This window comes from Taudactylus pleione, unplaced genomic scaffold (genome assembly GCF_031769625.1).
Source record: "Taudactylus pleione unplaced genomic scaffold, aTauple2 ptg000372l, whole genome shotgun sequence".
Taxonomy (NCBI): Eukaryota; Metazoa; Chordata; class Amphibia; order Anura; family Myobatrachidae; genus Taudactylus; species Taudactylus pleione.
In genome coordinates this window covers 3206868-3222509 of record NW_028284773.1, presented here as the reverse complement: position 1 = coordinate 3222509, position 15642 = coordinate 3206868, and the positions used below count along the sequence as shown (strand labels likewise).

Below are 15642 nucleotides of genomic sequence, written 5' to 3'. Positions count from 1 at the left end.
CAGAGCAGCGATTGTGCTCTCCCCAACTTCCCCCCCACCGCGGGACACTGCGGCCCGCGGGCGGGACAGCAGGACAGTCCCAGAAAAACGGGACTGTCCCGCTGGAAGCGGGACACTTGGGAGGTATATGTATGTATGTGTATATTATGTATATGTATGTGTATATTATGTATATGTATGTATGTGCATATTATGTATATATATGTGTATATTATGTATATGTATGTACGTGTATTATATGTTTGTATGTGTATATTATGTATTTGTATGTATGTGTGTGTGTGTATATTATGTATATGTAGGTGTCTGTATGTATATACTGTATGTGCATATTATGTATAAGTACAGTATGTGCATACTATGTATATGTATGCTATGTATATGTATGTATAGTTTGTGTAAGCTATGTATATGTATGTCCATATGTATATGTATACGATGTATATGTATACTATGTATAAGCATTTGTGTTTGCATATATACATATATTCTATATATAGGATTGTTTATGTACACTATATCACCATTAGAAGCAAAAAGAAAGACTTTGTTGGGTCTTATGCTGGGTACACACTAAACGATGTGTGTACCCAGCGATATCGCTGACGATCCCAGTGCAAACAGGCCAACATATCGGGCGGTCCATACACACTGGGCGATCTGGTGCCCGACCGCCCGATATGTCGGCCCTCCTGCATAGCGCTGCATGGGATCGTCAGCCGCATTGCCTGATCTTACATGCTGCACATAAGATCAGGTGATGAGGCTGACGACCCCATGGGAGCGCGCACTACACGATGTACTGCATACACACTACACATATTTTAACGATTTGTCATTCCGATGTGTTGGAATCGGCCAAATCGTTAAAGATATAGTGTAGTGTGTAGGGGCCTTTACTCCTAGTTCCTTGTCAAAAAGTCTCACCCTTTGTGACGTATAGGGAACTACTCTTTCACAGACAGGGTGGTAATTAGACAAGTTGGTATATTTTTAAGAGTAAAACAGTTACCATTCCAATAGAAGTCCAAAAAGGAAGGTAAAAATATTATTATTGAATATCCTGTCATTATACAGATATAAATAAGATTAATTGTGTAATCCCAAATGCATTCTAATACTGGTATAGTTATCTCATGGGATGCAGTCGACATCCTGGCGTGTGAGATGCCGACGGTCTGAATACCGGCGCCGAAATCCCGACTGGTCGGGATCCCTGCACCAGTCGGCATCCCAAAGGTAAGTATCGGGTGTTAGGGGAAGGTTAGCATTAGGTAGTGGGGTTAGAGTTAGGCACTAGGGGGAGGGTTAGGCACAGGGGAGGGAGGGTTAGGATTAGGGTGCAGGGAGCGGGAGGTTAGATTAAGTAATTATGGGGGGGGGTTAGGTTTAGGCATCGGGGAGGGGCTGTTAGGTTTAGAGTGTGGGGAGGGGGAGGTTAGGCTTAGGCATTAGGGGGGTAGGTTAGAATTAGGCACCGGGGAGTGAAGGTTAAGGTAGGGGTTAGGGGGAGACTTAGCATTACTTCCTATGTGTGTCGGGGTACTGGCTGTTGGGATGCCACTGTCGGTATTCTGACCAGCGGCATCCCGACAGCTGGGATATCATACCCATTCCTATTTCATTCATGAAGTACATTTTTCTGAATGGGGTGCAACAGTGCTTTATCAATTATGTTTGATGGATAAATTCAAATATCTTAAAACAATTCAATAATTGATAAGTAGTCAATGAACAATATACATCAATCACAACTTGTCCGGATCATAAACAACCAACCATATACTTCTAGACCTGACGTTAGATAATCTTTTTCATAACACCACTTATCAGTTTTTTTGCTAGAAGTGACATATTTTGGACATAGGTTCACTTCTACTGCCCCTGTGTGTGCGTCTGCAGTGAACTCAGTGGGTAAGAGCGTGTTCCAAATATCCCAGCTGTGAGAAAGTAAACGTGAGATCTGCTGTTCAAATAGTCTGTGCTAATTGTCCCTGATGGGAGAAACCCAGCGCAAGGGAAAAAAAAATCGTTCTGGGATCCCAATGAGAGTCCCACTCGGTTATGTAGAAATAGGAGTAAAATGTGATAAGATTGTCCCAAAAGGGTAATTACTGTAGTTGCAAATGCAGAACCAATGAGGTCAAAATATTATGTATGTGTACATATACTGTATATATAATATATAAAGAATATATATGTCAGGGCAGGTAAGTACTCTATCCCTACCCCTCTCCCCCCTAACATTAACCCTCCCTTAGTGGTGCTGAACCCTAACCTCGCCCCCTAGTATCTAACCCTAACCTCTCCCCAGGAGTGCCTATCGCTAACCACCCTTACCGCACCCTAAACCTAACCCTCACAGGGAAGTGCCTAACCCTAACCTCCCCCCAAGGGTGCCTATCGCTAATCCCTCCCCCCAAAAAACCTAACCCCACTACGGTCCCTACTAACCCTCCCCCCCCCCCCCTGCAGAAAGTGTTATGGGCGCCCCGGAATTACCTTGTTCAGTCTGCCATCCTTTCTGCATTGGGATTAAGATAGGTGTCGGTATTTTAGGTCCCTTGTCGGGATTCGGACGTTGGTATTGAGATACACTACATCTCAATAAAAGGCGGCACAGATTATTGGTATTATATTAAAAGTGTCACAGATTATTGATATTATTTAATGGGGATGACCACACCCCTCCAATTTATGGCGACACTTACAAAAGGCTGGTCACGCCCATTCAGCGGGCCCCTGCCATTGCATTCCCCTGTAAACCCTTTATGCCCCAGTCCGACACTGGCTGTGTTGCTTTAATGTTGATGGCGGAGATGGCATTGCTGCCATCCACTTGTTATTCAAGAAATGCCTCTGCAGCCATTGTTTAGCACAACTGCAACTAGTAAATATAGACTTCTGCAGCTCTCCGGAGTCCTGGGCTGTTTTGCACATAGACCACTTTACACTACTCTTGCTTTATACTGCCAGAAACATATTTTCTACTCAGGTCATAAACATTGGGTTCAGTACTATTTGTGTTTTCAATATTCAAAATGTCAGCAATGAGGACAGGGACACTATTAGGTCATGAACACGGCATGTTGACATGCTAATAATGAGATTTAGAATTTGAAAATTATTGGCTTTACAACTTCAAACATGATAGTAAAGGATCATGGGGCTCATTTATGAACAAGTTTTATAATAGGCAACGAGTTTTAAAACTCGTTGCCTATGAAAATGGTGCTCCAGCCAACCAGCTTCTAACTGTCATATCTTTGAATATTAACAGTTGGGAGCTGATTGGTTTGAGCACCATTATCATACGCAACAAGTTTTCAAACTTGTTGCATACTATATGATAAAACTTATAGATAAATGAGGCCCCATGTTTGAAGATGTAAAGCAGACACTAGTAAAATGCTTTATATCGCATTATTAGCATGTCGGTATGTCGTGTTCACCCTAACCGTGTTCTTGTTCTTATCAACATTTTGAATGCTGAAATGAGAACTATATCCCAAAATATGTACAGAATGTATGAAATTGTTGAGTTTGAGGAGTGTGAATTAATATGTTGCATTTTCATCAATAAGGTAATACTATTATGTGGCATTGACATTTGTGCACAGTGGATGTGACATCAAATTTTTATGAAAAAACCCCCCACATTTATTAGTAATGCAAAGGTGCAGTGGTTGGTAGATTCAATAAAAACCTTGCATGCTTTTGTAATTAATATATATATATTTTTAAGTCATCTAAACCCCTTACTTAATAAAAATTTTTTTTAGTTATATTGATGTAAAAAAAAAAAAATTATAGTAATCACTTTTATTTTCTAATGTTATTAAGATGCAGGAGAAAACGTAAGGCCAATCTGCTGTATGTCTGTCAGTGATAAATCCCTATTTCAGGAACTACTGCATCCTATAGGTTCCCTACAGTTTGTAAACCATCCAATACCTCACTATGCCAGTGTATCCATATTTAGACTAAGGGGTATGTTCACTGAAGTGTGAGTTTTTAGAAGTGGAGATGTTGCCCATAGCAGCCAATCAGATTCTACTTATCATTTATCTAACACCTTGTAGAAGATAATAGCTAGAATCTGATTGGTTGCTATGGGCTTCTAAAAACCTGCACTTTAGTACAGTAAATTAACCCCTAGGAGTAGTTTAGAGAAATTTATGTCAACAGAAGATACAGCTGCAAAGAATGTGACACTTAGATAATATACTATTATCTAGAATACAGTATGAACTGGATTCACCTGGCTGATTCATGGTGTGAATCCAGGTAACGTGTATATAAACTATAACGTACAAGAAAAAGCAATAGGTATAGCAATAAACTATGTACAGGAACATTCAGATATGTAAACAATAAGGAATAAGGAATTAATGTTTATAGCAAGTATATCATATCTAAATCTTCTTATAGGAGTTACTGTAGGGCAAGAGACTTTTGCTATAATAATAGTGAATGCTGCCTATAAATCCCTATGCTTGGTATCTTTCCTGCCTCTATTATTATGCAATGCCTGAATGATAATATCATCTTTCTACAAGTCCAAAAACTCAAACTGATGCAAAATAGATTAGCATCATTCTCATATACTCACAACTCGTTTTAGGACCTCCTTTCCCTCACGGTATTGGACAACGGGTTAAGACCTGAAGGGAAAGCCAAGAATATAGCCACCATAAATATACAATATATTCTAAAGTACAAATTGATATTTTCTATGTTAATAATTGATCTGCCAATACTCCAGTAAAAATGGAAATCCCTTTAGTATAAACACACAAGTCATTTCAGGTGACATAGAGGATTTAAATTATACTCATACTCAATTATACTCGAAAAGTGTTTTCACTTGCACTTTAAGTTATATAGCCCAAACAAATATTGGTAGAGTAACAGGCTGCTGACAAAATGGAGTCTGTAAGTCACGAAGGGCACAACTGCTGACTTATAAACACATTACAGCTTTGCATTTACATGCACCAATAGTTTTTTAGTGAATATAAATTGCTTCTGCATTTTGGGCATAATTACCCACCAGCTCTGTATCAGCCCCATAGGCTCTATGCCAAGCTGGAAATTGGCACTCTTCTCCTGAAGAGCTAAGGATGGGTAATACTACCATAGAATACTGGCCAACCCATGCAGACTAGAAGGAAGGCCAGTGATTAATTCATCTTTCTAAATATTATCAACAGTTTATACCTAATTTTTCTAACATAGTTGCACTTACTATGTATCTAATACTCAAAGGCATGAATTTTCCATGGCTGATTCCTGCCCAAAAGCCTTCTGTCATTTAAAATGAGCTTGCCGCCCATTCCTCCCCATGTTGGTTAACAATGATCTTACTCAGGAGAGAGGGGGAGAAGGACAAGCACCTGACAGTGTAATATATTAAGTACCAATTAATCTCAACAAGATATTCCAATATATATACTTACCATAGATACACTTGTCAGTTAAGCGTATATAGCAGTCTTTAGCAGTCAGGGTATCCTTGGAAATCTGTTCACCACCAGACAGTATCACAGCTACCTTATTTAAGCAAAATAAATTGCCTCCATAGTGTGGTATTATTAAACGATTAAATTTATTCACAAAAATTCCTCACACAAGTAAAAACAAAAAATGGTGCTTATCTTTGTAGTGGTAGATTCCAATGGGGATGCGTTTTAAGACATGCAAATCAGTCCATACAGGAACATGAAGTGTAACAAAGTGGCAGAGGTTAGATAAGGGACACAACGCGTTTCACCAGTTCTCTGGCTTTCTCAGTGATCTTACTCAACCTCTTATCCTAGGGGTGGTCACTACAGAAATAGGTTCTAGGCTCCATTCTCTCGCAGAAGCACCTGGAGGCGATGTCATTACATCCATATGCCACTATGTATGGAAGTTCTGACTTTGGCAATGTGTCTTAGCTCAGTATCTGCAGTGTGTTTGGTCTGGACAAATATTCAGTCCATTTACTGACAGTTTAATCATGTTCTTGACTTCACCACACATTTCCTTACCTGCTCTTTGGAAGAATCAATATAGTGCCTTTTTCTTATGTTAAAGTCAATTGCTTTGCTTGAAGTAGGACACATTAAATATTTTATTATCTAATATTCAGATTCCCCCCATTTTCTACACGATGAAAAGTAAAAGCTCACAATGTCTTGATTACAAAGTAATTATCCTGGATCTTTATGTTGTTAATGTGATCCCAGAATGAGGTAAAGATTTGGAAAGAAACTTAGTTCTGGAACAGACCTGTGTGATTTTTACATCACTATGTGAATCAGCTGAATCATGTTTTGCTTTGTGCGTAGGAAGGTGTAGTCACACAATTTACTGCTGTCCTAATTAAACCAGGGACTGATGATTACTTGATTTGTGGCACCAATATACAACGCTGTTTTGCTTCATGTTATAGTTTCACAATATTTTAAGTTCCTCATCGTGAGTTTTGGATTTAACTTTTACAAAAAAATAAATATATATTCAACAGCGTAAGCTCTCAACAAGGCTCTCTCTTAAGCTGGCCACACATTTAAAGATTATCTGTCCAACCAGCCAACTAGTTGATTGTTTGGAATCAAAATCTGGTAAGGTATGAAAGCAAATGACAATCAGCAATTTGCTCCCAAACACTGGAAAATGGACCAAAACTGTTGTTTGAACAAATAGTTTAGATCAAACATTTAACAAACTTGTCTGAACGACCATTTTCATCTGTTTTCTGGCATTTAGGAGCAAATTGCTGATCATCATTTACTCCCATATATTAGCAACAAGTTGGCTGGTTGGATGTAAGTTGGTCTAGTGTGTGGCCAGCTTACTCTTTGTCGTATATACCATTATACTGCAGCACTATAGAATATTATGGCACTGTAATAATAAAAATATAATATGAACATGGATAGCGATATTGCTTAAAATGAGCAATTTAACCTGCATTAAATTTAAAGGCAGCTGATGACGTGGCTATATTGCCAATAAAAATGTCTCTTCTAATAAATGCTTCCTATGGGTCATTTGCATGCTGTAAAACAGGGGTCTTCAACCTTTAAGACAGTGTGGGCCACATAAAAAAATTCAATGAAGCCGGAGGGCCACTAAGCTATACTGCGGTTTATAGACTCTGCCCCCTCCTCACACAATTATGTCCCATAAGTGCCCCCTCCTACAATTTGAATTAGATCACAGAACGGCCCTCCTCCTCCCACAATTATAATTATGCCCCATAACTGTCCCTCCTCCATTAATTATCTCAGATAGTTGCCCCGATCCTCAAATAATTATGTCCCATAACTGCCCCCCTCTGTAGTGCCCCTTATACAGTGCCCCCAGCAGTGGTAGCCTTATGCAGTGGCCCCAGTAGTGCCCTTTATATAATTCCCCCAATAGTAGTCCCCTCTATGCAGTGCCCCCAGTAGTGGTCCCCCTATGCAGTGCCCCCAGTAGTAGTCTCCCCTATGCAGTGCCCCTTATACAGTGCCCCCAGTAGTAGTCCTCCATGCAGTGCCCCCTATGCAGTCCCCCCTCTGCAGTTCCCCCAGTAGTGCCCCTTATATTGCACCCCCAGTTCACCCCCTATGCAGTGCCCCCAGTAGTAGTCCCCCCTATGCAGTGCCCCCAGTAGTGGTCTCCCCTATGCAGTACCCCTTATATAGTGCCCCCAGTAGTAGTCCCCCCATGTAGTGCCCTCAGTAGTAGTCTCCCCTATGCAGTTCCCCCAGTAGTGCCCCTTATATTGCACCCCCAGTAGTCCCCTCTATGCAGTGCCCCCAGTAGTAGACCCCCCCTATGCAGTGCCACCACCCCTATGCAGTGCCCCTTACATATATAGCACAAAGACACACAAAAAAAACACTTACCTGAATACCTGTGCCTGTCGCTGTAGAAAGGTATATTTCCCCTTCTGCTGTCCACTCCTCCTTTCGGGGTCCTCCAGGCTTGCTCTGCACTGTGGGAGAGACGTCATGACATCTCTCCCATCACCCACTGCGGGAGCTGGAAGGCGGAGCTCTTGAGTGAGCTCCAGCCCGGCTCCTGCAGTGGGCGCAGCAGCCGATAAGAGTCTGTCTGACTCTCATTGGCTGCCAAAACAAACACACCACTGCCGGGTAGTAGGAGTGTACTACCCGGCAGCGATGTTTGTTTCTGCGTAGTGCGGACTGCGGTCCGCACTACACTAACCATCGGCGGGCCACGGGGAACAGCTCCGGCACCCGCGGGCCACGGGTTGAAATCCCATGTTGTAAAATCTGTGGATATACAATGCCTAAGAAACACTTACTTTTTACATTTCAAGTTTTCTAGTTTACTGCTAAAATACTGGTTATTTAGGGTCCTATGTATCAAGCAGTTTCTGCATAATTTTATGTATTGCTCCTATGTACTAAAAGCACAATGCAGGAGATTTCACAGAAATTAGCGATGCAGATTGCAGTCCCCATTATTATCAATGAGGACTACGATTCTGACAGATTCTGACCCCTATGTACTAAACTCCAAAAAGCTAAGCTTTTCGGAGTTTAGCCCAATGCAGTTCAGATGGTGTAAACTGCTTTGAGTCTATGGGGGCTCCAGGGCCAGGAGAAAGATCTTTTGGTCTCTCCCCCGCAGCCCCTGACCGGCTCCAAAGCTGACACTGTACGCATGCGCTGTGTCAGCTTCCCCACGGGAAAGTCTTTCATTTCTGTGAAAGACTTCCTCAATTTGCTGGGGATATAACTTGCAGGGACAGCAGTTACCGCAACCGCTGTCCTTGCGAGTTCCCCTTTGTAAATAGCGGGATATTTTCATAAAAAATTTAAATATTCCCTACACGCTGTACTGATAATAATCGCGACAGTACTACAATTATTGATACACGGACCTTAGCCTGAAAGCTTAATCATGAGAGAGATAGGATGCTGGGACTGTCTTTATAAAGTTCTCGGATAGAATGAACGTGTTGACAAAGAAGTGTTTACGGCTGCATATCTTTACTATAACAGACAATTAATATCGCCCAACAGGACCACTTTGTTTATACACTATACCATCTGGACATATCAGTGCTCACTGTACAAATCTTACTGGTCATCACTACAGACAAATCCATTCCGCACTGACCGGTTAAATATCCAGGATTAACATGGACTCGCTTTATACACTGAAGGCGATCCCTCTAAAATCTGAGTTCCCCGTGACCCCTAATTATCTGCACTACCTACCAATGAACTTTGTATTTTATATGCAGTGTATCTATGTGGAATAAAATTAACTTCTATTTGTGCCATTGGGTTGGTTCAATATTAACATCTTCTATGCATACTTGCCTACATTGGTTTTCTTCTCCCCGGGAGAAGCCTTGAACAGAGAAGCAGGTTTGTGTTAATGGGGGTGGGGCCTAATGGAGCACGTCATTAAGCCCCACCACCTTCACGTTAAATTGCTGTGATTGGCGCTAATTTAAATAGGAGGCGGGACTAAATGACGCGATTCATGAAGAATCGCATCATTAAGCCCCACCCCCTACACTGGGGACCCGGGATCGCCGCAGATATTTTCCCCATTCTGACCACTTCACTAGGAAGTGGGCAGAATGTGGGAGAAGTGCCTACCCTTCCAGGGGTGCGGGCGGTTAACCGAAAAATTGCAAGCATCCCGCGAAAACCGGGAGGGTAGGCATGAATGCTTCTATGCCTAAAAGTTTCTGCAGCATGCATTATTATTATCTACAGTATGAAACACATAAATTCTACTGAAATGTTTGTGCTTTTATGTTTTTACTGTAAGTTATATTTATTGCATGTTTAGTTTTAAATAAATACTGTTTATTGGGTACTAAGAGAAGCGTCATCAGTGGTGTCCCTCCCCGCGGTGTCACCTGGTGCAGGAGAGAGATGCTGTACATGCGGCATTGGCACGCGCCGCTGAAAAAGGGGCGTGGACTTGCGGGCAGAGGGTGTAGCCACACTGGGAGGGGCATGGCCTGGCGTCAAGAACCACTGTGCTTTTACTGAGGGGGCCCGGGGGTGGGGTGCAGGAGGTGCGGACTGACTCCCTCATAGTGTCCGGAGCTGAGTGCTGCACTTGGCTCCTGTCACTGAGGGGGAGTCAGCAACTTCTTGTCAACCCTCGTCGGGTTGCCTTTTAAATGACTGCTACTTTAAAACATCGGGCAGTATCGTACAGAGCTCGCCGATGCCTGCAATTCACAGGCTATTACATATACCTATTAGACTACATTTTATTTGAAATCAGCTGTCAGATTTTTTCTTTTCTTTTTTTTTTTTATTTCATCTATTTTTTATTTTTTTTTACAGCTAGGCAAGCAACCAGCTCTTTACTGACTTGCAGCCGATTTGGATTTAGTAATTACTTATTAATACTAACTGCTAGCGCCAGGAATAGGAGTTTGCAAGTGCAGAATCACTTGTGTATCTTTTTTGCTTTGTTGTACTGGGACTTCCTGAAGCACATAAGTCACTTTTGTTTGTTTCATAATTTTATAACATGACGCTGGTTTGAGAGGAGTACTGCTCATGAGTGGCCCGTTAGATAGTGAGTATCTCAGACGGCCATTTACCCAGAAAGGCACGTCGGTACCGACTGTAGGTAACTGGATAGCCGGAGGGGACGTTGATGCTGTGGACTTTAGCAGGGATCCCAACTGGGAGCATTAGCCAGGAGAAGCTCTGCTGCACACAGAGGTAAACGATGGTAGCTGGATTCTGACGCAAGCAGAGTCATAATGGCAAACTGTACTGGAAACACAGCAAAGGAGCACAGAGAACTAGCACCCAGCAAGAGCTGGGAATAACTTTGCACTGGCAATGAAAGGACTGCATATCAGCCCTTAAATGCCCGGGGGAAGTGCAGGATTTGTTGCTAGGAGTCCTGGAATGCTCTGCCTGGATTGGCTGGAATGTGTCACATGCTGAAATCCAAGCATGTGAGCCGGGTCTCGCGCATGCGCATGTTGGAGCCGGCTCCGATGTGCGCATGCCCAGTGGGCAAACATCGACCAGGTTGCAAGCACTCAGCGCTTGCGACCGGGACTGAATAAGGCCCACAGTCCCATTACGGATTCAGCTGCTGTCAACTGCTGATAGACTGATGCTGTGATCGAGAGTCGTGACGGGTGTCTGTAGTTGGAGGACGAGTTCGGAGGTAATGAAGTTCTCCTCTGCCCCTGAATCTAGGAGAAAAAGCACAGTTTTAGAACCCTGTGTAAGTTCCAGGGAAAGGGACAGGGTAGATTCTTTCATGGATGGAGACCGAGACATGACTCCTAACCTGGTGTCTCCGATGCAGTTAGATGCGGGAATTTCCCGGACATGAGAACAGGAAGCCACCAGATGACCAATCGCTCCACAATACATGCACAGATTTTTGCTGCAACATCTTAGCCACTCCTTGATGGATAAATGGGCCCTATTAATCTGCATGGGCTCATCCGTCGCCGGTTCTGGCATAGGCGAACTAGGGAGGTTGGTAGGCCAATACCGATTGCAGTCTCCTTTGGTCTTTTCCACTTGATGTTCTCAGTATCTCAGATCCACTTTATTACTGAGTGAGATCACTTGATCCAGTGAAGTGGGAAGGTCTCTTGTGGCGAGGTCATCCTTAATACAGTCCAACAGCCCACTCCAGAAAGCTGCGATTAATGCTTCCTCATTCCATTCTAACTCAGAGGCCAGTGTCTGGAACTGAACAATGTACTGACTCACTGGGACGGCTGCCTTGGCGAAGTCATAGTATCTCAGCAGCTGCTGAGGTTGTTCTCCTTGGTTAATCAAAAATTCACCTGAAGGAGCACAGGAATTCAGGATAATTCTCCAATAAAGAATCGACTCTCCCAGAATGGTTACACCCAGTCCAGAGCGGACCCGGATAATAAAGACACTATATAGGCTACCTTGGATTTGGCGGATGGGAAATTTGTGGCTTGGAGAGTGAAGGGAACATCACACTGGTTGAGGAAGCCCCTACACAGCTTTGGACTTCCATCAAACTTATTGGGAGTCGGCAGATGCAGATTGGCTGGAGTGGCTGGCACAGCTGGAGTAGAAGATCCTGGCTAGGGTTACAGATTAGTGGGGAGGGCATATTCACTGTAACCTGGGAAGCCTGAAGATTATCCTGCCGCAGCAACATCTCCTGAAGAAATTGGGCCATTTGTCACTGGGATGCCTCCAGTCCCTCTAGACGGCTGGCAATGCCTAGGAGAAGTTCTGTCCTAGGATCCTGTCCACTGGCCAAATCCATGTGGCCAGTGCAAACTGTCACGGATGGTTGTGGATTTAGACCCGGAGTGGAATCAGGAGTGGGTTTAAGTCTTCTGATACTGGAAGGATGCTGGCTTGAGAGGAGTACGCTCATGAGTGGCCCATTAGATAGTGAGTGTCTCAGTCGGAAAATTACCCAGAAAGGCATGTGGGTACCGACTGTAGGTAACTGGATAGCCGGAGGGGACGTTGATGTCGTGGACTTTAGCAGGGATCCCAACTGGGAGCGCGAGCCAGCAGAAGCACTGCTGCACACAGAGGTAAACGCTGGTAGCTCGATTCTGAAGCAAGCAGAGTCATAATGGCAAACTGGACTGGAAACACAGCAAAGGAGCACAGAGAACTAGCACCCAGCAATAGCTGGGAATAACGTTGCATTGGCAGTGAAAGGACTGCAGATCAGCCCTTAAATACCCGGAGGAAGTGCAGGATTGGTTGCTAGGACTCCCAGAATGCTCTGCCTGGATTGGCTGCAATGTGTCACATGCTGAAATCCAGGATGGCAGCGCCCATGTCGCGCTGCAGTGCTTCAGGGCATTCAGGAAAGTATGTCTCTGGAACCCCCAGGCATCAGGGGTGCCGAGAGGGGGGGGAGCGGGTACAGATTACCCAGGCCCAGGCTTCCTGAGGGGCCCAGCGGGGGGGTCTGGCGCAGCTCCCCCCTCCCTTCTCTCTCTCTCAGCAGCCCAGCACACAGCATGTGTTGAGCTGCAGTGGGAGACTGCTTGTGGCTACTGAGCAGCAGCCACAGCAGTCTCCTTTGCCTGTGGGGGGGAGCAATCACACTGATCGCGCCCCCCCCTGGCTTTGCACTGGGCTAAGGGGTTTACAGCGCTGCAAAACTTTTTTTGGGGTTTTTTTTGCTCGAGGTGGCGTGGCCACGCCTCCCGCGATTAGGCCATGCCCCCTCTGTACCTGGGCCCACCGCGGCTCTCTGTGGCCCTGCCTGGCATACAGCGCAGATCTCCTAGTGCCCATACCTTCACCAGCGGGACCCCACCATAGCGTCCGGACAGGTAAGGTCCGCTGCCCCAAGCACACACAGCGCTGGTTGTGAAATAAGTGTTGTCATGAATCAGGATGTCTGGGGTCCAGTGTTGGAAAAGACTTGAAAGCATTTTGCGTGTGAAAAAGGAGCTGCATCTACCTCACAGCATCACTTTGTCTCAAATAATCCTGCACTGCAAAATTAAATCTTGTATCTGCACTGCATTAGTTTGGCATCTTCCCGTTGACCTGCACTTAGGAAAGTATACCCTTTATCTGCCAAACTCCTTTAATGTTACTGCTACAAACTCGTGCATTCACACACACTCCATAATTTTTGGGCGCATTAAGTTATGTGCTTATCGATAAAACGGAAAGTACCTGCAAAAATCTCATTGAATGATGTAAAACAAAACATTTGCACTGCAGTGTCACCCTTGCTGTTTATAAACTACTCTAGTCCGTAATTAAGTGGTAACTTCTTTTCATATATATTTTACATATATTCCTTAATTCTGTGTAGAACTTCCTTGCCAACTTCCTGAATGTCAAGAAGACTCTGAAATAGTGGGGATTTCCCTGACTCCCTGGAGAGTCTAATAATCTTCTTGAGGTCAGGCAAGATGGGTGCAAACATAGTAATGACATCACCACTCTCCCCCCACCATCCCACCATTAGGAAACTTGGGGAGAATAAGGAGGATGTGTTCTACAACAAAATGGTTACCGTTTTCTAGCAAACTAATGGCTACACAAGTGTTTGCGTGCCCAAGGATGTGTGCTATTTTACTGAAGATGTGTGCTCCATTACAGCCATCTGTGTTGCATTGCAGGCCATATGTGCTTCAGTACAAGGTGTGTGTGTTGCCATACAGGGGATCTGTGCCCAAGGATGTTTGCTACATTACAGGGATGTGTGACAAATTTCAGTAACCTGGTATAACTGAGAGAGTTTGAGTGCAGCATATTTTTAATGCACAGTCACATGAGTACATGGGCTAAAGCGGAGACTTGGTGGCCATCTGTGCAGACCCTTTCTGTGACCATGGTAAAAATGTTTTTACTATTTATTGGTTCTGTGTGATTTATCATACCCGTAATGAGTTTAGTTGCTATTTGCAAATTTGACGTCATACACCTTGGCTTGCACAGAGCGTTTTTCACCTGAAAATGCGTCTTAGATGTAAACGGATGCGAACCGCCTCCCAAGACTCCACTGGTTAATTTCATACTTACCTACTCTCGCAGGAGACTCATTATATTTTAGATATTACCCCGCACCTTCTGAAGAATGGATCTATATATACACTATATACTGTACATTAAATACTCACCCATCGGCCATAACGTTAAAACCACTGCTGACAGGTGAAGCGAATAACATGATAGAAAGGTGTCAGAACACACAGTGCACCAAAGCTTGCGGTGTATCTGCAGACCTATCAGAATGCTTATGCTGACCCTTGTCCACCTCCAAAAGTGCCTACAATGGGCATGTGAGCGTCAGAACTGGACCATGGAGCAATGGAAGGTGGCCTGAATCATGTTTTCTTTTACATCATGTGTACAGCCCAGGTGTGACTGCATCATTTACCTGGGTAAGAGATGGCATCAGGATGCACTATGGGAAGAAGACAGCTGGCGGAGGCAGTGTGATGCTCTTGGCACTGTTCTGCTAGGAAACCTTTGGTCCTGCCATTTATGTGGATGTTACTTTGACACATACCACCTACCCTAAACATTGTTGCAGACTCCCATCATGGCAACAGTATTTCCTGATGGCAGTGGCCTCTTTCAGAAGGATAATGTGCTCGACCACACTGCAAAAATTGTTCAGAAATGGTTTGAGGAACATGACAAAGAGTTTAAGGTGTTTGGCCTCCAAATTCCTCAGATCTCAGTCCAATTGAGCATCTGTTGGATGTGCTGAAAAACCAAGCCCAGCAAGTGAAATCCAACAATATCCGGGGAAGTACAATGGAGAGTGACAAAACATGTGGGAGAATACCCTACGAGTTTCGTTTCTACAGACTCACCTGTTTATGACACTCGTCTCAGGCAAAGCAGTACACACTCTTTTCAGTGCTACACCCATGTTTATTGCTTTCACAATATCCCTAAAATGCTTTTTCACATATAGGCTAGTATGAATTTGGTACACTACCAGGTAATGATCTTTCATTGGAAAAATATTCACGATTTCTACTTAAGAAACGTAGAGAAGCAAGAAGAAGAGAATCCCAGCCTTCAAGTAGCAAAAACAAATGGCATTTACAAAACAACTTTTAATTTTCATATAATGGTATTGATTTTTTATTTCAAGTTTTTTAATATTTCTTACTTACCAATGTCCATCTATTGCCCTTCTCAC

At 43.7% G+C, this 15642-nt stretch overlaps 1 protein-coding gene and 1 long non-coding RNA gene across 4 annotated transcripts in view; one reads left to right on the top strand and one right to left on the bottom strand.

The window, feature by feature from the left end:
* Window positions 1–15642, top strand: part of BCL6 (BCL6 transcription repressor) — a 152185-nt gene that overhangs the window by 620 nt on the left and 135923 nt on the right. The gene's annotated exons all lie outside the window — the stretch shown is intronic.
* LOC148508249 (uncharacterized) overlaps window positions 1–15642 on the bottom strand; it is a 259369-nt gene that overhangs the window by 148390 nt on the left and 95337 nt on the right. Inside the window, exon 2 of the long non-coding RNA XR_015869601.1 lies at window positions 4613–4664. This is a non-coding gene — a long non-coding RNA (uncharacterized LOC148508249). The remainder of the gene's footprint in view (window positions 1–4612; window positions 4665–15642) is intronic.